Source organism: Eumetopias jubatus, unplaced genomic scaffold, assembly GCF_037043125.1.
Source record: "Eumetopias jubatus isolate StellerSeaLion01/CBP00866 unplaced genomic scaffold, mEumJub1_p1.0 scaffold_14, whole genome shotgun sequence".
Lineage (NCBI taxonomy): Eukaryota > Metazoa > Chordata > Mammalia > Carnivora > Otariidae > Eumetopias > Eumetopias jubatus.
In genome coordinates, this window is record NW_028274820.1 from 13,762,311 (window position 1) to 13,785,063 (window position 22,753).

Here is a 22,753-nt window from a genome sequence, read left to right on the forward strand (position 1 = left end):
TTTTGCTTTTTGTGTTTTTTGGGGGGCTAGGTCTTTCTTGTACATGTAAACTCTTTTGGAACAGCTCGAGTTAAAGGATGAGCAGGAGTTAGGTTTTGAGCCACAAAGTTTCGGACACCCACCACAGAAGCCTCTGCCCTATTCCACAACATGTTCTTTTCTGAGAAACACATTCAGTGGTTGAGTGTTAAGTCCTGTGGTTGAAAGAAATGACTGGCTTGCCACCATCCACCATCCTTCCTCCATGTGACTCTCCCAACAGGGGAGGCCGGAGACGGGAAGGATGTCTCTGGTCACCAGGGAAATGACTTGGCGACCTAGTGAAAGGCAGGGGCAAGGTAGCCCCCTGCCACAGAGGTGTGGCCGTCCTTTGTCATACAGATAGAGAACTCCTTGGCCTCTCCGCCTGTGAAACAGAACACGCCAATCGGTCAGTGATGTGCTGCCAGTGTGGAAGGAGCCATCCTTCTTGAGGCAGGAGACCAGTGAAGTCCACACGCTCATGACGTGGTGGGCCACGCCTTCTACTTCCCACCTCCGTTGTTTTCCCAGGTTGGGGCTGGTCAGGATGGTCAAGGCAATCTGGGCCCCACTGATCAGGGAGGGTTGGAATACATGGGACGGATCAAGATCTTTCACCGTGACTCCACCCTTCTGGCTGCCTCAGCATCTTGGCCGACCACAGTGACGGCTCCCACGTGCTCCCCATACAGGCCCCTGTTCTTGGCAACAGGATTGGCCGAGACCAGCATGAATGCCCTGTTCAATGAAGTGGCGTACAGCCCAGGTGTCCTTGTTGCCATCACCGCAGGCAAAGTCTTGGGAGGCCATGTCAAAGAATGCCAAGAAATGCTGTTCTTCTTCACCACTGTTTGCGATTTCCTTCCGCTGCTCAGGGCAAGGGTCCGCTCTGGTGGAACTGTGGGCACAGGGATGCGGGAGAAGAACACTTTGCTGTGGCATTTTCAAAATGTCCTCCAGAGTGCTTGTGAAGTCAAAGCCGCATGTCTTGGGGTTACTGTATCAATTAACCTTTGGCTGCATGCCTGTGTCCCTGATTTCCCCAGAAAGGCATTTGGCTGAACTTAAAAAATCTTCGCAGAAAACTGGCTCCATTCCTCAAGGCCCCAGTTCCAGAAATGGTCTTCAGGGTGACATACCTGCTACTTCTCAGCACTTGGCTGTTCTTACCCGGGGCTAGTTCTGCAGCTGCATTACAAAATTCAGCAAGTCTCAGTACGGGCAGGTATTCTTTGTCCAAATTTTTTGCAGCAGTCTGGGCCTCTGCCTTCCGGATGCTGGGGAGCACATAGGCTTTCCATTAGCACCCCAGTAGGTACCAACTCCCAGATTCATCTTTTTGCGGTTGGTGTCTCTCTGGAAGGCTTCTGGGACTCCCACGATGGGATGTGGGGGCCCCATTTCCACAGGGGTCCACCAGGAACTGGCTCTGGCAGAGGCTGCAGAGCGAAGGCGGGGTGGAAGGTGGCAATGAACCTGGACAGCACGCCTGGCCTGGGGGTGCAGTAGGGCCACGGTGGGCAGAGAGAAGGCAGTGGGGAGCTGCAGGGGGGAGCGGAAGGCCAGCAGCCAATTCTTTTAAAATAATAACAGGGAGTGATTCAAAACACAGAAAGAAAGAAAATAGAAACTGGTAACCTCTGAAATTCTGACATGCTATTATGCACGGCACCAGGCATCCACGTAGTCCCATTAAGCTTTTGGTATGGACTCTATGATGCTTACTGTATAAGTATGGCACAGCAAAAAGACAGGAAATAACACTGTTTTTAATTAAAAACTCTAACAATGAATATAAGAAATAGACAATCTGAACTTATGTTTAATAACAACTTGAGTATTTATCAGCTAAATTCTCCATTGCAAATCTCTCTACCACAGGCTCACTTCCGAAGGCTATCTTGAATCCCGTGGAGCACTCTTAATGTTATCATTAGTGTTGATCAACCGCCTACACACACGTACGCACGTGTGCATGCATACACGTGCATACACACACATGCATGGGATGTGTGCTCCTCCTTCACTCAATTTTTCATTATTATAAAAAGTAACATGTACTCATCATACAAAACTTTGAGAGTAAAGAGACAAGGGGAAAAGTCACCTGTGTGGTCCTATTACCCAATGTTAATATTTTTGAATTTTTATCTTCTTCTAGGACTATCTTAACTTTTTTAAAAGATTTTATTTATTTGAGAGAGTGAGCACAGGAGTGGGGGGGGAGGGGAGAGCAGAGGGAGAAGGAGACTCCCCGCCAAGGAGGGAGACCCAGGCAGGGCTCAATCCCGGGACTCTGGGATCAAGACCCGAGCGAGCCCAAGGCAGATGCTTAACTGCTTAACCAACTGAGCCACTCAGGCGCCCCACGAGGACTATCTTATACAGAGCATTCAAACCAATCATATGGTTCAAGAAGCTGGGAGAAAAATCCCAAGGAAAGCAGGAAAAAGAAAAAAAGGAAAATTAAAAAAAAATACCTGGAGATAGACAATAACATTGGAGGAAAATAAATATTTGCACTTATTGAGTATTTAAGTTGGACACTTTTTCAACTACTTATCTCGAGAAACTCTTAAAGGACATTAAAACTATAACTCCCATTTTACAGCCCAGCCACAGAGAGCTTTTAGAAGGTGCCAAAAGTCACAGCGTTGGAATGAAGCCAGGGTTTTTTAAAAAAAATTCCAGATCCTAAGTGTTTACCATCTAAACATTACTACCATTATGGAAGAAACTGATAAGAATGAACTTTCTACAGGGTTTGGGCCCCAGACAGTTTTTGTTTGTTTTTCAAAGATTTTATTTATTCATTTGAGAGAGAGAGAGTGTGTGAGTAGGGAGCAGTAGAGGGAGAAAGAATCTGAAGCAGACTCTGCACTGAGCACAGAGCTGGAAGCTCAACTGACTGAGCACCCAGGGCCTCAACCCAGGTGCCCCGGGCCCCAGACAGTTTTAAAGACAATTTCTCTTAAACATAAAAAGATAATTCTCAAGGGCTGCACAGAAAAGCTACCCAAATCATTTTATTTGGGTAATAAAAGCCAGTGGTACCAAAATAGCAGTAATCATACCAAAAAAAAAGGCCACATTATAATTTCATTAAAGAACAGACATTTCGTAAAATACAAATACCTGATTTTTACCTCTTAGTAATGAATAATCCATTACAGTTAAATGTGTTTTATCCCAGAAATACTAACAGCTTAATAAGAATGCTAGAATATGATCTAATTATATGAATAAGCCAAATGAGAAAACCCATATAATCAACAGAAGAGAAAAGAAAAAGGCATTAGGTAAAATTCAATATTCCTTCCTGATAAAACATTTTTGAGGTAACTAGCAAAGGCTGTATGTTGTTTAGTGTATACATACACTTTAATGAAATGCTTTACAAATCTGAGAGTCATTTTTCTTCAGGAGCCACACTAAACTTAAACTTCTCTGTATTTTAAGGAAGTATGTATGCCACTAAAGCAAGCCCACTTCATGATGAAGGAATGCAAATCGGAGAGAACATGGTGGCAGGAAGTAGAAAAAAGCTCAGAATCCTCTTTTCTGTGTTTTACTATTCTTGTCTATAGCTGCCAATGAGCTAACAGAAAAATTTTGCCGGTAATTTTGGGCTTATCTAGAACCCACTTACCCAGAGATTTCACAACACTAGTTAACAACAAACAAGAGAACAGGACACAAATTACCATCAGTGAAGGGAGAAAGCTGCTGTTCAAAGAAACTCCCTCCACTTTTCTCTTGGCTACATTAAAATTACATGGGTAAGCTGACATTGTGAGTCACGTGAGTCAAGGTAAGTTAAACTGAACTGTGGCCCGCTTACTACTGTTTATTCTCTTTTGTGTGAAAATGTAAGAGTATATTGGAAAAGTGCATAATCCTAACTTTAAGTTGCATGAAAGAATGTGAGGTGACCTTTCATAACCGGGGGGGGGGGGGGGAAGACTTGGAAATTCCTTGAAAATCATAAAAACATCCTATAGCACCTAGATTTGCCTTCCCAAGATTGAGTACTGATAAATCTTAATTTGAGATTGGATCATATCTGAAAGTTAAAAATGACAGTAATTTGTGGAGTCATAAAAATAAAGTTTCAGTTCATGACCAGATAACAGATTACATGAAAAACATACAGGTATGTATAAAAGAACTTGTACATTAAAAGAAAAACAACCCGAAGGGAAGACTATCTGACAGGTATTTTAGCAGGAATATGAATCAGAATCATCGGGGGAGCTTTTTAAAAGTGCATTTACCCATGGGGTGCCTGGGTGGCTCAGTTGGTTAAGCATCTGCCTTTGGCTCACATCATGATCCCGGGGTCCTGGGATCGAGTCCCGCATCAAGCTCCCTGCTCCACAGGGAGCCTGCTTCTCCCTCTGCCTCTGCCTCTCATGAATAAATAAAATCTTAAAAAAAAAAATGCATTTACCCGGGGGGCACCTGGGTAGCTCAGTCGGTTGGGCACCAGACTCTTGATTTTGGCTCAGGTCATGATCTCAGGGTTGTGAGATCGAGCCCAGCACTGGGTTCCACACTGGGTGTGGAGCCTGCTTGGGATTCTCTCTCTGCTTCTGTGCACTGCCCCCTCTCTCTTAAAAAAAAAAAAAAAAAAGTATTTATTCAGGATCCATGCATGAAGATCCTGATTCAATGGGATAGGATAGGGGCAGTGTATATTTACATACTGCAAAAAGCTGACTAGATAATTCCAATTTGCATCCTGGTTAAAAACCATCACTCTGTATATCTATAAAGTTGAACTATATAAAACTGCCCACATTAGATTTCTTTTTTTACTTATAAAACGGCAATTTCATCTGATTCATTTAATAGAAAGTAGCCAAGACTAAAAACAGCTAACATTTACTGAATATCTACTACGACTACTTTGTACCAGGCACTAAGTTCTGTACACCTGTTGCTGCAAGTTTCCTAACACTAGCCAAGAAGTGGGCAAAATATACCTGGACTTTGTATGGGGAAATGAGGGGGAAAGAAAGGCAGTTGAGAAGAGGAGGAGCGGAGTCAGCAACGATACTACAGGGCAAATCATCATTATGTCTGGAATAAAGACCACTGGGGTTCTAGATGGATTGATGGAGGCAGGAGCAGAGACTGGATAACATTAATTTAAAACAAGTCCCACATACAGCAACTGTCTATGTGGTCAAGGAGGGACAAGCCTCCTCGGTCATTTCCAACACATCTAACAGCCAGAACACAGAGCAGAATGCATGTCCTATTACTGTAAGTGGGGTGGGGGGGGGTGGGCCGGTGAGCGTGAGTGGGTGGAAGGGGCTGATGAGGGATAGTCACGGCTCATCAGGAATGGTCGAGAATCATAGGCTGGGTAGCAGGCCCATGCACAAGGAAGCTTCCCATCTCTTTAAACTGCATCAACAAAAAGGCAACCATGTATTAAAATGAAAACACTAAACATGTGCACCTAAAATCAAACTGGGGGTAGAAGCAAAGTTGTAGCATCTCATTATCATGTAAGGCTCATAGGCTTCAGTATAGAGGACAATCTGATAATCAAAGAGCTAACATTTGAAAGGTCCAGGCCCCATAGAAAGTGAGATTTACCTAGGGATCTCATTCAATACAATATCTCCTTCGGTATACTAGCCTGTTTCTTCCAATTTTACAAGTGATAGGATTTAAAAAGTTATTTCCATTTTTACCTAGAAGTTTCACTGTAAGATGTTAAGTAAATACAATGTAACTGAAAAACTGAGAAGGAAGTCTTAAAATAGTCAATTCTCTCATCTTTCATAAGAAGAAATAAGGGCTAGAGAAGAGGTAAGTCACTTGCAAGAAATTCCACAGAAAGCTGTGGTAGAGTTAAAACCGGAACTGACCCAGGATGGTATGGTCCAGCAGAATCCATGTATCTGAGTCCGTGTAGTTAGAACAGATGGGAAATCACTGTGTACTCACCCATGACTTTTGAAGCCAGTATCCCTTACTGTCATTCTTTTGCTCTATCCCAAAACCCAGGGTTCAGTTCAAGGGACGGGCTGAGCATGTTTATTTTACTAGTAACTGGTACCCACTTATGGGCTTCCACAGTCACCAATTCACCCTACTGGAGGACTGAGTTCAACTAACCTCCTGAAGGACTGGTCTCATATGATCTAGTAGTTTCATATTATGCCAGGTGTTGAAAGACATGGTCTTGGTTAGGCAGTGACAGGTGCTGCATGAAGACAAAGAAACTTCTAACAATAAAGTCACTTTAACAACAGAGCATTCCAGTTGCCAGAAGCCTGGCCACGGCTCCTAAATCACCTTTTTCCTTTCTGGGTTCTTGCCATCTCTTGCTGTCATCGAGAATCAGTAGGGCCTTACCGAGAATCATAACTAATCCCAAATTAGTGAACCTTGACTTGCAGGTTTGAAAGGAAGAAAAATAAGATATTTAAAACCATTTACATGCCATTTTATAAGATTTCATACTGGGATGAATACATGAAGCCTGTATTTAATTCCAGTAGACTAAATTCTTAAGCCTAAATACAGCTGTCATTCTCCCAAATCCAAGAAGCAGGAGCAAGAAAATTCAGGTAGCTCTGAACTTTGAATTGCTACTTACATTTCACTTGACAGGATGCAAATATAATGTACAAAGCCTGGGAATGAATTAAAGGATCAGAAGAAGAGTATTGACCCTGCCACCCCCCAAAAACTACATATTAACTAAAATACCAAAGAGACTGATACAAAGCCCCTTGTTAATAATGCATGCCTCTTTATGTAACCACAATCTATCACATTAAAAGGGAAATTTGTCTGACATGGCTTAGCTAAAATTCTTCAGACTCTGTAGTGCTCTTAGGTTAAAATCTAAATTGTATAATATTGTCTCCCTATGTTATCTGCCCCCGGTCATTTCCTTTTTTACACTTTTCCCCTTAAACCTTATATATCTTGATCCTATGCATTTTTCAGTTTCTACTTGTGAAATAAGTGTGGACATTTGGGGGAGTATGAGTTAAAAGGATAACAAAGTGGGTTGTACGTAGTTGAACAATGGTACCAAGGAAAGATAATAGACCCTGTAGGAACTGACATCACATAAGGACTTGAATAAAGAAATAGAAGGTATACCTAAAATGAGTTTACAATGGTCACATTTTCTGAATGCTATGTTGAGATCTACACACCACTTTTTAATAGGAATAATAAAGCAGGGGTTATTGTATGAAGAAAAGATTAAGAAATAAGAAAAATTTTAGCTATCAAAAGTTTACTGTGTTATTCTACAAAATTTTTAGAATTTTATTTGTAACAGCTTTATTGAGGTATAATATATAATAAACTGCACGTATTTTAAAGTCTGACCCCTTGTAATCTCCCCTTCTATTGCCACCCTCCTTGATACCCAGAATTAAGTACACTGTTTTCTATATAGGTTAATTAGCATTTTCTAGTTTCTAGAATTATGCAGTATGTATCCCTCAGGCTTCTTTCACGCCACATAATTTTGAGATACATCCCTGTTGTTGCCTGTATAAGCACAGCACTCCACTGTATGGATACACTACCACTCATTTACCTATCCACCTGCTGATGGAAAAGTGGGTTGTTCATAGTTTTGGACCCCTGTCGACAAAGGTGCAAAAGGTAATGCAGTACAGAAAGGATAGTCTTTTCACAATGATATTGGGACAATTACGATATCCTTATGTAAAAAAAGGAAAGTACCATATACAAAAGTTAACTCAAATTGGACCATTCTTAAATGTAAAACCTATCATTGCAAAACTTCTAGAAGAAAGCATAGAATTAGGCATGTGGCCTTGGATTAGGTGACCTTGGGTTAAGTAATGATTTCTTTCTTTCTTTTTTTTGACAGAGAGAGAGAGAGAGAGAGAGACAGGAGAGGGAACACAATCAGGGGGAGTGGGAGAGGAAGAAGCAGGCTTCCCGCTGAGCAGAGAGTCCGATGTGGGGCTTGATCCCAGCACCCTGGGATCATGACCTGAGCCGAAGGCAGACGCTTAACGACTGAGCCACCCAGGCACCACCCAGGCACCACCCAGGCACCCCTAAGTAATGATTTCTTAGATAGAATACCAAAAGTAGAATCCACAAAAGAACAAACTGATAAATTGGACATCAAAACGAAAAACTGCTACTCTTCAAAAGACCGGTAAGTAAATGATTCCACCATCATCCACTACATTCCTATGGTGTGCCTTTTATTCCTGGGATTTATTCATTCCAAAATGGTGACAAGTGGTAGCTACATTTGTGGTGAGCACAGAATATACAGACTTGTTGAATGACTATGCTATACACCTGAAACTAACGTAATGTTGTGTGTCAGCTATATTCAAATAAAAAAAAATTTTAAAAACATATTTTCTCCCTTCAAAAAATAAAAGACAGTTAAGAAAATGAAAGGAGTGGTTCCTGGCTGGCTCAGTTGGGAGAGCATGAGACTCCTGATGTTGGGGTCATAAGTTCAAGCCCCACACTGGGTGTAGAGCTTACTTTAAAAAAAAAAATGATGCACGTAGAAGAAGAAAATGAAAGGACAGAAAGGCCCCAGTGGTGAAGCTGAGGTCAACAGGAAATCTGAAATACTCAAAAAAGATACAAAACTGTTTCAGCACTGCAGACAAATAAACAAGTGCATTGTTTTGGGTGATGGTGGATGGTGCCGCTGGTAAAATGTGTCTCCTGATTCCCTACAGGATACATTTCCCTCTGAATATGTACCCAACTGTTTCTGACAACCATGCAGTCATGGTTATGACTGGTGGAGAGCCACATACTCTTGGATTTTGTGTGTTTCACTGTTGTCTCTGTCCTCATTCAAAATGTGAAAGAGGGCGCCTGGGTGGCTCAGGTTGTTAAGCATCTGCCTTCGGCTCAGGTCATGATCCCAGGGTCCTGGGATCGAGTCCCGCATCGGGCTCCCTGCTCCTTGGGAGCCTGCTTCTCCCTCTGCCTCTCTCTCTCTCTGTCTCTCATGAATAAATAAATAAAAAGTTTTAAAAAAAAAATGTGAAAGAAAAGTGAGTACCTGAGAAAAGACCCCTTTCTTGCTGGTTGGGACCCAAACTGATCTCAGAGATGACCACTCTCCTACTGAGAAGCTTTAAGAACAAACAGAAGCCTACCACTCCAGAGACTGCTTGAAGGCTATCACATATGTGGAGTGCTTTGAACTTATACGGAAAGGCCTAAAGAATGTGTTTGATGACGCAATACCGGCTGCCCGCCCCCCAGCCGGAGCCTGAAGAGCCGCAGGTGTGTGCTGCTGTGAACGTCTCTCTAGAGCCCTTTCTGCACAGCTGGTGTCAGCATCGTACTAAAAGCGAGGTTTGACTCAAAAATTAAAACCTGTCCTTCCAATAACAACAAATGCCCTGCACCTCCCCACATGTACTTGTGTGAGGCAGGGCCCATCAGTATGGCCCCCCACCTCCCCCGATACTGGTTAATTCTGAGTAGTTCTCTATTGTCAGAAAAGTGATCAGTATTAGTTTTTGATCTTTTGATTCCAAAAAAAAAAAAAGTTTCTGTTGTTGTTTAACAGCAAGGCATACTTGTGATGACTCTATAACAGGCTAATCTGGACTGCTGAAGCTGCTCCCTGGTTCCACTCCAGACAGTAAGCAGGGACATCTTAGTAGTATTTGTTCCTTTTCCATTTTGGGGGGTGTGTGTTTGGTTTGTTTTTATTTAGTCTTTAAAAAAAATCATTAGGTGGCGCCTGGGTGGCTCAGTCGGTTAAGTGCCTTCAGCTCAGGTCATGATCCCAGGGTCCTGGGATCGAGCCCCGCATCGGGCTCCCTGCTCCTCGGGAAGCCTGCTTCTCCCTCTCCCACTCCCCCTGCTTGTGTTCCCTCTCTCGCTGTGTCTCTCTCTGCCAAATAAATAAAATCTTTAAAAAATAAAATTTAAAAAGTCATTAACCAGTGGACAGCCCTTAAGGTATAGAGAATAAACTGATTCCATTTCCTAGATCTAGTTCAGAAAACATGTCATTACCCCCCGCCCCCACTACGTGCTCTCAGGAAGGTATGTATTAAAAGCCTCATGTAGTAACATACTTCTTTTTGAGAGCTGACTTTTCTGTCCACCGTTGAGTAGGTCCAGTATTTGATGAAACTCATAAAAGCAGGTGGTACCTGACCTGCCCCTACTCTTTTCCGGGATGCACTCTATATGTGACTGTGACTTCCAAGGAGATTTGTTTGTCATTTGCTGAGGTTTTTTAAAGCCAATTTCTAACTTCTACTGTTGATAAATGAAGAAAAGTATTGCATCTTTTGAGATATATCAAGTGGATTGAGTTCGTAATTTAAAAAAAATTTTTTTTCCCTTTCAAAAAAGAAAATGAGGTGTGCCTGGCTAGCTCCGTCAGTAGAGCATGTGACTCTTGATCTTGGGGTTGTAAGCTCGAGCCTCATGTTGGGTGTAAAGATTACTTTAAAATAATATCTTAAAAAAAAAGAAAATGAAAGGATAAGCTACAGACTGAGAGAAAATGTTTAGAATTTAAAACTAAAAAAACTGAGGAAAAGAAAAAGGCAAAATTTTGGCTCACCGGCAGATTCTCTCTGATTACTTATTATGGTAAAAAATGAATGAACTGTGTACAAGTTCCCAACAAAGGATTCAAACAGTAGAAATGAGGGTGGTAGAGACTCAGATAATTAAATTTAAATTGCGTCTCACTCTATAAATATACTTTTTAGCCATTTTTAAGATGACTAATTTAATGCATATTTGATACCATATTAAGTCAATCGTGAAAAAAGTTCTTGATTCATACAACTGGATCAAAACATTTTCAATGAAAACAATGGCCTAACAGGGTGATGTGAATGTGTACATGAGGGTAAAGAAAGCTGTTTAAACAGAGCCTCTTCTGTGAAGCAGGTCCAGCCTTCCAACTGCTCTCTGGGGCCTGAGTGGCTACTTCCTTGGTGATTCTAGAGCATTCTGGACATAACTTCTCTCAGTGCTTCACAACACATTAATTACTGGGGGCTTTTCAACAGCAAAGAGCTTTTTTTTTTTTCAGTTCTGAAAAAAAAAAATCCCAGCATCTAGCATGGTATCTAGCAAATAACTAATACATACATATACTTTTGAAAAACAAATCAAACTCTAGAAAATGACTGGAGAACAGGTAATCAGTATTGGTAAAATCCTGAGACATTCCCCCAACAAGAATAGGAACTCCAGTTAAGAATTGCTGATTGAAGGGTGCCTCGCTGGCTCAACTGGTTAAGCTTCTGGCTTTGGCTCAGGTCATGATCCCAGGGTCCTGGGATGGAGCCCCACATCGGGCTCCCTGCTCTGCGGGGAGTCTGCTTCTCCCTCACCCTCTGTCCCTCCCTCCCTGCCCGGCTCATGCTCTTTCTCTCTCACTCAAAAAAAATTGCTGATTGAGGGATGGGTAGAGAAAAGAGAGCCAGCAAAGGAGACAGACTGCTCCCACATCTGATAATGTGATGTTGTATTACTTGGAATTATGATGTATTATGCATCATGGACAAATTAAACACTGCTTTAATTTGTTAAGTTAGCTTTTCCAAAACTAATGTCCAAAAAAGGCCTCAGAAAAAAATTAAATGGAACAGAGATAATTCTAAGTTCAGCAGATACTTCATGCAATTTTCTTAATAAATTAATATAACCACATCAATGTTATATAACATCTGACTACAAAGCAATTCAATCTTCTGACAGTAAGGTCATTTACTAAGATCACTACAGCAAGTGGCAAATCTCCACAAACATTTTTTCTTCTTACCTTACATACATATCATAAGATTTAGGAGTTTGGGGGACATTAGATGTGTTATGTTCTTATATCCAACCCAAGAGGTTTATGTAAGGTAAGTTTATAGTCACTGACCTATTTTTGCAAATTAACTCAGGATGTGAATATCCCCGTCACTTTTGAGAACCTAATAATGTCTATGGACCCTCAACACAGAAGCCTCACCATGGTCCTATTTAAAAACTAATATAAATATTATAAAATTTGTATCTACAGTTATTGCTTTTGTTGAATTTGTATGTGAATTATTAGTAAGAACTGATACTTGAAAAAAAAGGCTATCATAATCATGGTTGTACAAAGAGAATTAACAACAAGGATATTTACTGTAACATTATTCATAATTAAAAAATGAAGAATTATGGATAGCCATAAAATGGGATTATAAAACAATCATTAAAAAGTGACATTGAGTACTGAAGGACGCTGAAAAATATCACAAAATATGTGAAAACAGCTCACAAATAATGTGAAATATGAAAACAGATTACATATTAGTACAAACAGGAAAAACATCAGACAGCAAAATAAAATCTCAGTAAGAGTAATCTAAACAGAGGCACATGAAAAATGTTTAATTTCCAGAGCCTTTTACAATTCTCTGAATTCCAGTTTTCTTTCATGAATGTTTCTTTTGTAATCAGAAAAGAAAAAAGCTTAGCAAAAAGGAAACAATATTTAAACAGTGTTTGTGGTTGGGCTTTAATATAATCAAACTGTCACTACTAGCTGCTGTGGGCAGTTACGAAAACACTGGTCACTACCCGGCAAAGCTGGAGGTACACAATGTATTTTGCAGACGTTCAAATGAGTCTGTGTAGTCAGCCTCCAAGATGGCTCCCAACAATCCCCACCTTCTGGTATTCACACCCTTCTGCAGTATCTTCCTATAAGGTACCAGGGTTGATCTGTATGACCGTTACAATAGAGCAGAAGTGAAGGCATGTCACTTCCAGGACTAGGTTATAAAAGACTTAAGGCTTCTGTCCTGGGCACTCACTCTCATCACTCTCTTCCGGGGAAAGCACGTTGTGAGTTGTCCCACGGAGAAGCCCCTGTGGCAAGGCACTGAAGCCTCCTGTCAGCACCACGTGAGCGAGACAGAAAGCCAGACCTCTAGACCTAGCCATATCTCAGATGATGGGAGTTCTGGCTGACACCTTGACTGCAGCTTCACGGGAGACTGAGTCAGAACCATACCGCTCAACTGCTTCTGATTCCTGACCCCCAGAAACTGTGAGATAATCATGTTGGTTGTTTAAAGCTGCTAAGATTGGGGTCATTTGTAACACAGCAATAGCTGACTATGTGGTTGGCTTATACCTTTGGAGACTGCAGTCCTTCTAAGAACCCACCTCAGTTTGAAAAAGCACCTAGATTATAACTCATTTTGCTCTAAATTCAAGGTTCTCATTTCCTTCTGGTCTGATCCAAGCCAGAAAAGACATTTGAATACCTTTTTCAAAATGTTCAGTTCCTTAGAACTGCCTTCTACTTCTCCTCTCCCACTCACATTTCATCTCCTCTTTCAGTTACTGTAAATCCAGGGTCGGCAAACCTGTTCTGCAAAGAGCCAGATAGTAAATAGCTAGGCTTCTCTGTAGCAACTCTCACAACAGCTTGAAAGCAGCCAGCGACAATAGCTAAATAAATGGGCACAGCTGCATTCCAATAAAACTTTATTTCAATGACAGTTGGTAGGCTGATTTTAGCTCCAGAACTGTGGCTTGCCAACATGCTATAAATGAAAACTAGTAAGATCAATGCTTCCAACTCATGCAGTAGGATTCCATTCCCTTTAGCTGACTCCAAATATCGCTCCAGAAAGCCCAGAAAACCAACACATCAATCTGTCTCTCTCTACTGAATGTAAACATGTTATTTCTCCTTTCTTAAAAAACAAAATTAAAAACAAAAAAAACCCAAAATAAACACTCTCAACCCTGCTTCCATTTCTCCAACGCACTGTCTTAATTTTCCTCCCCTCCTCCTCCCCAAGCTTACTCTTAACAGGCTTTTGTTAAGATCACCAATGATCTTCAGGTTGCGAAACCCATCGTCAATTCTCAACCTTCATTATACTTCACTTAGCAGCAGCAGCTGACCCAGATATCGCTCCCTTTTTCCTAAAATACCTTGTTTGGGGGCGCCTGGGTGGCTCAGTCCTTAAGCGTCTGCCTATGGCTCAGGTCATTATCCCAGGGTCCTGGGACTGAGTCCCGCATCGGGCTCCCTGCTCAGCAGGGAGTCTGCTTCTCCCTCTGCCTGCCGCTCCCCCTGCTTGTGCTCTCTCTCTCTCTGACAAATAAATAAAATCTTTAAAGAAAAATACCTTGTTTTATTTCCAGGATACCATAATCACTTGGTTTTCCTCAAATCTCTATGGCTGCTCCCTTTTGATCCCCTTTGTTCTAAGTGTGGTGGATCTCAGAGTTCAACTTGAACCTCTGTTTTTTGTCTATACTCATTCCTTCATAACCTCACTCAGTATACTTCTATATGAGATGACACCCAAATTTATACCTCCAGATTTCATCTCTCCCCTGAAGGCCAGACTTATATTCAGCTGCCTATTTGATATCTTCAATTGGTTGTGTTCCAAACTCCAAACTGTCCAAAACTAAACTCCTAGTATCACCTGTCTCAACCTACCTCTCTCTCTGTTTTCTCCTTGTCTTAGTAAACGGCAACCCCATTCTTTGAGTTGCTCAGGCCAAAACCCTTGAGTCATTTTTGCCTCCTTTTTCACAGCCCACATCTGATCTGCTGCCAAATCTGTAAGCTCTAAAATAGATCTACTCCTGAGAAGAATTTCCATGTTACTCTGAATAACAGTCTTACAATGAAACGTAAGGTCCTAAATTATCTTGCCATGCCTTCTACTAGAAGATAAACACATGTCTCACTCACTCACATCATTTAGGATTCCCCTCAGTAAAATATGAGATTCACGGGGACAGGGAATTTTTCTTTGTTTACTGTTTGTTACATCTCCATTACTTTATGTAGTGCATAACACATAGTAGATCCCTACAGTAGTATTTGTTGAATGAATGAGTTAACCGTGAAAAATGACAAAAAATACTTTCTAGTTGATGGAAAAATTACTGGTAAAACAAATCGGGTATGTTAACTTTTTTCTCACTTCCTACTTTCATAGTGTTTTTTAAATATAATCAAAGCCCCTGGTAACTTAGAGCATTTTTAAAAAAGACTAGAATATGAGTCAGCGGTCTAGGCTCTGCCACTTACCAGCCTCTAAAGTCTTTAGTTTTTCTCTAATGACCATGGTTTTCAGATCTGTAAAATGAGGTCTGCACTAGGAACCATGGCCCCTTTTAAAATTGATGATCATCCAAACCTGTGCATATGACTTTAGAGACTTAGGCAATGAGAGATACTCTTCAAGCCCACAGGCATCTGACCACAGCCTCTATAAAGGTGTGTTGATAGGGAAGTGTAAGTCTGACTTCCTGGAAAAAATGTCATGCTATATAGAAGAGTGGCAGCGCAGCTGTTAAGTTGGTGACACGGAGGTGAAACACTTACTTAAGGGTTTTAAATGTCCAAGGCTTTATGTTAGATACAGTAATAAGGCTGGAAAGTAGATAGGAATTTTCTTGGTTTATTATTTTTAAAGGTCTTATTTATTTGAGAGACAGAGAGACAGTATGAGTCGGGGAGCCCGACGTGGGGCTCCATCCCAGAACCCTGAGATCATGACCTGAGCGAAGTTGGATGCTTAACTGACTGAGCAACCCGGGCACCCCAGGAATTTTCTTTGTTTAGATTTTTGTAATAGACCATGTAAATGAGTCCCCAAAGTTATGTAACATGTCCAAGGTCACACAGCTAATAAATGGCTGAGCCATTTATTCAAATACAGGTTTATGAAATCCTTGATACTAACAAGCTGAGTGGAGATGTGAACAGAGTCCATCTGTTTCCAAGTGCTACTACTCATACTTATTTGGATATTCAGACAACTGAAACTCAAATGATGATCCACTCAGGCTCAGGGACCCATATCAAAAACTTCCGTTATTCTTGATGCCTCTCCTTAACTTTTCATTTGTAATTAATCACTCAAGCCCTACACAGTATTTCAAATCGAGCTGCTTTTCTTAATCCCCCTGATCCTATTTAGGACATTATCCTATCAGCCTGGGCTGTTCTAAGAATCATATTATCCTCGCCTGATAGCCTGACCCCTCCCAGTGCATTTTCTAGAATACTGACCTTGAGAATAGGCTTATATGCACCCCAGGATGAATAGAGAATGAGCCACTGGAATATGGGATAATATTAGAACTTGTATTTACATGTGTTTCTAATCTCAAAAAATGAGAAAGAAATTAAACTTTACTAATAGCCAACATGCTGACTGACACTGACATCCTCACTGGGTCTCTGTCCAATGGAGGAGTTTGAGGGGTCGGACCTAAGGGAAGAGCGAGCAATCTGAGAGAGATGGAGAATGGTGCTCTCCTAGCTGTTCACTAACAGCTAAGGCAAAATGTTCACTAACAAAAGGCAAAATTAAATCAGAATATTAGGGTGTATTTAGTTTACATGACCCAGGTAGACAGATATAAAAAATATTATCTAAGTTTTACCTAAACATCTTTACAAGATAGATAATTTAATAAGCTCCCTGAAAAGAAACCATTAGTTGAAAAGATTCACGCAAGCAACAAGACAACAGCAGAGAGTCAATTCATTTTCACTTCTAGTATAAACTCTGCATCAGTTTCATGGAAGAAAACAATGACAAAGTAAATCAGATCTGAGAAGTAGGCCAAATTGAAATGAAAGATGGAAATGGTAATATGGATTTATATATCTAATTCTGTGTTAGGTTTAGGTCTGGCTGCTAATGATGGAAAACCCCAAATGATGGTTAAAAAAAGAAATTAATTTCCATGATGATCTAAGTATACAGAGATAGGCAATCCAGGGCTGACAACATGGCTCCAATGTTATCTGGCAACCAGCATGCTTCCGGTTTTCCAGGGGGCAGCTATCCCCATGGTGCAGAGGATTCCCAGTCATTACAAGTAAGTTTAAGGTGTACAACCCTCTCAACTTTGAAAGCCCTTCCTGGAGTTTCACAAATCATTTCTGCTTGATCTCAATGGCCAGCCTGGCCATGGTTAACTGTAAGGGAGATGGGGAATTGTAGTCTTTATCCTGGGCAGTGGCATGCCCTGCTAGTATCCCCAGAGTGCTACTACTTATATTTATTTGGATATTCACAGACAACTGAAACTCAAATGATGATCCACTCAGGCTCAGGGACCCGTATCAGTTCGTTTACAAAAGAAGGGGAATGCTGAGATCAGCTGTCTCCAACGTATAAACAATAACCCTCATTTCTATTCCTCCTTGCTAACCAAGAGTCAGCCACAGTATCAAAATACAAAAAGGTCTGAATGATGAAGTTTTTTGTAGGTAAGTATGGTGCAAACTGATGTGAGGCAAAACCTGAACTGAACAGACAAGAGACTATTTGTACTATTGACTTATTTAGTGTGAATAGTCAGATATTTTGCTGTAGAAATATTATTTGATAATTGAGTACTGCCCCAAATTATGAAATATTTAGTATATGCATAAAATTATCTTTCTTTAGGTCTAAGGATTCCAAATCCTAAAACACATCCATTTTGGATAAAAGGATTATGGAATAGCAGTAGGAAACAATTAGAGTTAATAAGGTCTTTAAAAATTAAGGGTTAGAACAAGAAAATCTCCATGTTTTTTAGTCATCTTTAAAGTAATGCAATACTGAGTCAAAACTTTTATTATTTATAATTACTCTGAAATTAATGATAAAGGTTCATAAGCATCCATTCAGGCTTCTTAATAGCAAAATCCACATTATATTCTATTAACACCTGTTGTTCCTGTCATGGTAAAAACGTCCAAAATAACACAGAAAACAAAAGGCAAAATTAAACTGAATTTCACTAACAACAAACAGTTCTGGAAATCACATAGGTTTTAGGTTAACAAGAACAAGAGGATTCTTACATAAAATGCAGATGTTTCCATCATATCAGCTAAGGTATTTACTGGATTCCAGAATAACATAACACACAAGAGCTGCTTTTTTATTTGCTAAAAAAGCAAAAGGTAGCAGAGAAGAGATCTCCAAAAGCAAACTACTTCTTTCATAAAACCAACGTGCTACATGGAAAAACTATGTGACTGTATCACTGGTGGAGCTATTTGGATGAATGAGGAGGATAAGCACATAGAGGTAGCACCACATCTGAAATTTATTCTCTGCATAATTCACAGCTAGTGTAACAAAACTGAAACTGAAAGTGCACAAAATGTTATGCCATTAATATGGTTCATTTTATAAAAATAAGACCCTTAAAATACAGAAGAGAAGAGGGGCCATATCCCCACTCATTTTGTAACACCAACATATCTTGGTATGAAAACCTGAAAATGAAAAGAAAGTCAAAGACAGGACAATCTCTCATGAACGAAGATGTAAAAACATTAAAGATATTAGCAGACCAAAACCAATGATACATCAAAAAAAAAAAATCATGATCCAAGTGGATTTATTCGAGGAATACAAGGTTCTCTTCACAAATCAATGTGTAATTCACAAAAGGGGAGAAAATCAGATGGTTAGCTCAACAGATGCAAAAAATTGTGTCTGACAAAATACAACATTCATTCATAGGAAAAGCCTTATTAGCAAACTAGAAACAGAAGGAAACCTCTTTTTACTAATAAATAATATTTACAAAAACTTTACAGGTAAAATAGCAAATGTTTTCCCCATGAGATGAGGGATAAGACAAGACTGCTTACTTTAATCACTGCTAGTCAGTAAAGTCGTAGAAATTCTAGTCAGTGCAATAAAGCAAGAACAGAAATAAAAAGCAAAAGACTGGATAGGAAGAAGCAAAACTGAGACTATTCATAGGCAACATTCCAAAACAATCAAATTTTAAATACTAACAAGTGCATTTAGCAAAATTGCTGAAAATGTGTTCCTAACTTAACATTATATTGCAATATTTAAAAAGTCATTACAGGATCAAGGACCTAAATATAAGACTTAAAATAATAAAACTCTTGGAAGAAAAAAAGGACAAAACCTTCATGATATTGGATTTGGCAATGGTTTCTTGGCTATGACACCAAAGGCAGAGGTAACAAAAGAAAAAATAAGACAAACTGGACTTCATGAAAATTAGAAGATTTTGTGCATCAAAAGATGTTATCAACAGAGTGAAAAGGCAACCCACAGAACAGGAGAAAATATTTGCAAACCACATATCTGATAAAGGATTGGTATCTAGAACATCGAGGGAGAGCTATAACTCAACAACAAAAACACCAAACAACCTAGTTTAAAAATGGGCAAAGGACTTGAACAAACATTTCTTCACAGAAGGTAAATGAATGGCCAGCAAGCACCCGAAAACCTGCTCAACATCACTAATTGTTAGGGAACTGCAAATTAAACTACAATGAGATACCATTTCACATGCATTAGGATGACCACTATCAGAAAAACAGAAAACAAGTGCTGGCAAAGATGTGGAGAAATCAGAACCCTTGTGCACAGCAGTGGGAATGTAAAATGGCGCAGCCACAGTAAAAAACAGTATGGCAGTTCTCCCCAAAATAAAAAACAGACTTACCACAGGATCCAGCAATTCCACGTTGTGCTTTGTACCCAGAAGAAATGAAAGCAGGGTCTTGAAGAAATATTTGTACACCCGTGTTCAGAGCAGCATTATTCACAATAGCTAAAGCATGGAAGCAACCCATGTGTCCATGGGTAAATGAATAAGCAAAATGTGGTGTGGTATACACACACACACACACACACACACACAATGGAATATTATTCGGCCTTAAAAAGCAAGTAGTTCTGACATATGCTACAACAAGAATGAATGCTGAGGACATTATGCTAAGCAAAGTAAACTAACACAAAAAGGCAAATACTCTAAGATTCTATGTATATGAAGTACTTAGAGCAATCAACATCATAAAGACAGCAAGAATGTGGTGGTTCGGGGACTAAAGGGAAGGGAGAATGTGAAGTTATTATTTATTGAGTACAGAGTTTCAGTTTTACAAGATGAAAAGAGTTATGGGGACGGATGACAGTGGTGATGGTTGCCTAACAACGTGAATGTCAATGTATTTAATACCACTAAATTGTACACTTAAAATGGTTAAGATGGTAAATGGCATATGTATTTTACCACAAAAAAAGGAAACAAAACCAGTAATTACATAGAATTTGAGAATGAAAACTTAAAAATAAAATATGTATAAGACTGTGCTGTCTTTTGCTGTACAAATTACCCTAAAACTTAGTGACTTAAAATAACAAACATTTATTATTCTACAGTTCAAGCAACCTAGCTAGGTGGTTCTAGCTCAAAGATTCTCATGAGGCTACAGTTAAGATGCTGTCAAACTGCAACCATCTAAAGGCTTAAACATTGGAGAATCTGCCTCTAAGATGTCACTCACCACTGGGCTGCTAAATGTTCTCTTAACATGACAGCTGCTTTCTCCAGATGAGTGATCCAAAAGAGCAAGGCAGAAGCTAAAATGTCTTTTATGACCTAGTCTTGGAAGTCACACAATGTCATTTGGTCAATGTGAAAGGGAACAGAGGCAACAATCTCTGATGGGCAATTTGGAGGATGGAGACCACAGAGAACTTTAAATAAACAATTATAAAACAGCAATGAGAAAATTTAAAGAAGACCTAAATATGCTTTAGTTTATGTTTATGGCCTGGAAGACTCATTACTGTAAAAGAAAAAAATGTCAATTCTTCTCAAATTTATTTATAGATTTAATGCAATCCCAATCAAAATCCCAGCAGGTTTTTGGTAGAACCTGGCAGTTGATTTAAAAATTTGTACAGCAACATGGGGCACCTGGGTGGCTCAGTTGGTTGAATATCTGCCTTTGGCTCAGATCATGGTATCGTGGTCCTGGGATTGATCCCCGTGTCAGACCCTACGTTCAGAAATGAGTCTGCTCTCCCTGCCCCCAACTCATGCTCTCTCTCTCAAATAAAGAAATAAGATCTTAAAACAAAAATCTGTATAACATCCAACATCCAAGACCAATTTTGAAGACAGTCACCAAAGTACCCAGTGGTTGGCAAACTAGGCTGCTTGGGTTTTTTTCCTATAATAAATTTATTTTACTTACCTTTTTTTTTTTTAGATTTTATTTATTTATTTGACAGAGAGAGACACAGCGAGAGAGAGAAAACAAGCAGAGGGAGAGGGAGAAGCAGGCTTCCTGTGGAGCAGGGAGCCAGATGCAGGGCTTGATCCCAGGACCCTGGGATCATGACCTGAGCCGGAGGCAGATGCTTAACGACTGAGCCACCCAGGCACCCCTATTTTACTTACTTTTAATGATACTGTATTTTTTAAGTGTTGGAACTATCTCAAATTTATAGAAAAGTTACAAGTACAATACAGAAAGTTTTCTCCCTGAGCCATCTAAGAGTAAGTTGCTGGAGCGCCTGGGTGGCTCAGCCAGTTAAACGTCCCAATTCCTGATTTCAGCTCAGGTCCTGCATGATCTCAGGGTTGTGAGATTGAGCTGTGCGTCTGGCTCTGTGCTGGGCGTGGAACCTGCTTTAGGTTCTCTCTCTCCCTCTCCCTCTGCCCCTCCCCTGCTCTCTCTCTCTCCCCCTCTCTCGAGGAAAAAAAAAAAGAAGAAAAGAGTAAGTTGCTGATAAGATGCTTCATCTCACCTGAACACTTCTGAGTTTATTTCCAACAAACAAGGACAATCCCCTACTAACCAATGTACAGTCATCACCACTGGGATATGAACATTAACACAGTCCTATCATAGAATCCTCAGACCCCATCCAAGATTCTGCACTGGCTTAGAATCATGTATTGCGTTTAATTGTTCCATCTCTTTGGCCTTCTTCAGTCTGGAACAATTCTTCATACTTTGACTTTTATGAATTCAACAACTTTGAAGATTACTAACCAAATATTTTATAGAAGGTCTCTTCATTGAGTTTTGTCTGATGATTAGATTCAGGTTATGCATCTTCCATAGGAACAACAAAAAAAGTGATGCTGTTTCTTCTGTCCGCATTTCTTTTTAACAGACTTTATTTTTTAGGGCAGTTTTAGGTTTACAGCAAAATGCTTCTCTTTGTAAATAAAGTTTTGTTGGGACATAGCCACTCTCATCTGCTTACGTATTGACTATGGCTACTTTTTATTACAACAACTGAGGTGAGTAGTTTTAACAGAGACCGTATGGCCTGCAAAGCCTACATTTGATATTTTGGCCCTTTGAGAAAACCTTTGCTGACTCCCACTCTAGTGACTATAAAGACTTCTACAGTAATTAAGACAGTGTGATATTAGTGAATGGATACACCAGGAGTTGGCAACTTTTACTGTTACAAATGTAGTAAATGTATCCACTTTAGAAGATAATCTCACCTGAACACCAACTTGAAAATTAATTTCTAACCTGTTTAAATCTATAGTTTCACTGGATTTTGAAAACATTTATTACAAATACACACAAAAAAGGAAACACATTTTGATGAATTTGCAAGAACTGACTGATATCAGAGAAAATGGAAATCAGCAAGACAAATTTCATGAAAAATCTGTTATTTATTAGATAAAATTAAAAACTGATGACTCTCATTAAGCCAACACAATCAACAACATCATTCTCATTTTTGATCTATATCTTAATGAGGGATCTATTTCAAATGTGACAAGCATTAAAACAAATATAAAACAGTTTGCACCTAAAACCAAGCCTTTGAATCACCATTTCACAAAGTGAAGTGACTTTCACTAGAATGAAGACCGTGTAAGCAGAGATTTTTTTGGGGGGGGGGGC

General features: G+C 39.9%; 1 protein-coding gene and 1 pseudogene across 1 annotated transcript in view; both read right to left on the minus strand.

The window, feature by feature from the left end:
* The window catches only part of RALA (RAS like proto-oncogene A), a 75,766-nt gene that overhangs the window by 35,605 nt on the left and 17,408 nt on the right, over window positions 1-22,753 (minus strand). The window lies entirely within an intron of this gene.
* On the minus strand, window positions 318-6,372 carry LOC114213674 (aspartate aminotransferase, mitochondrial pseudogene; annotated as a pseudogene).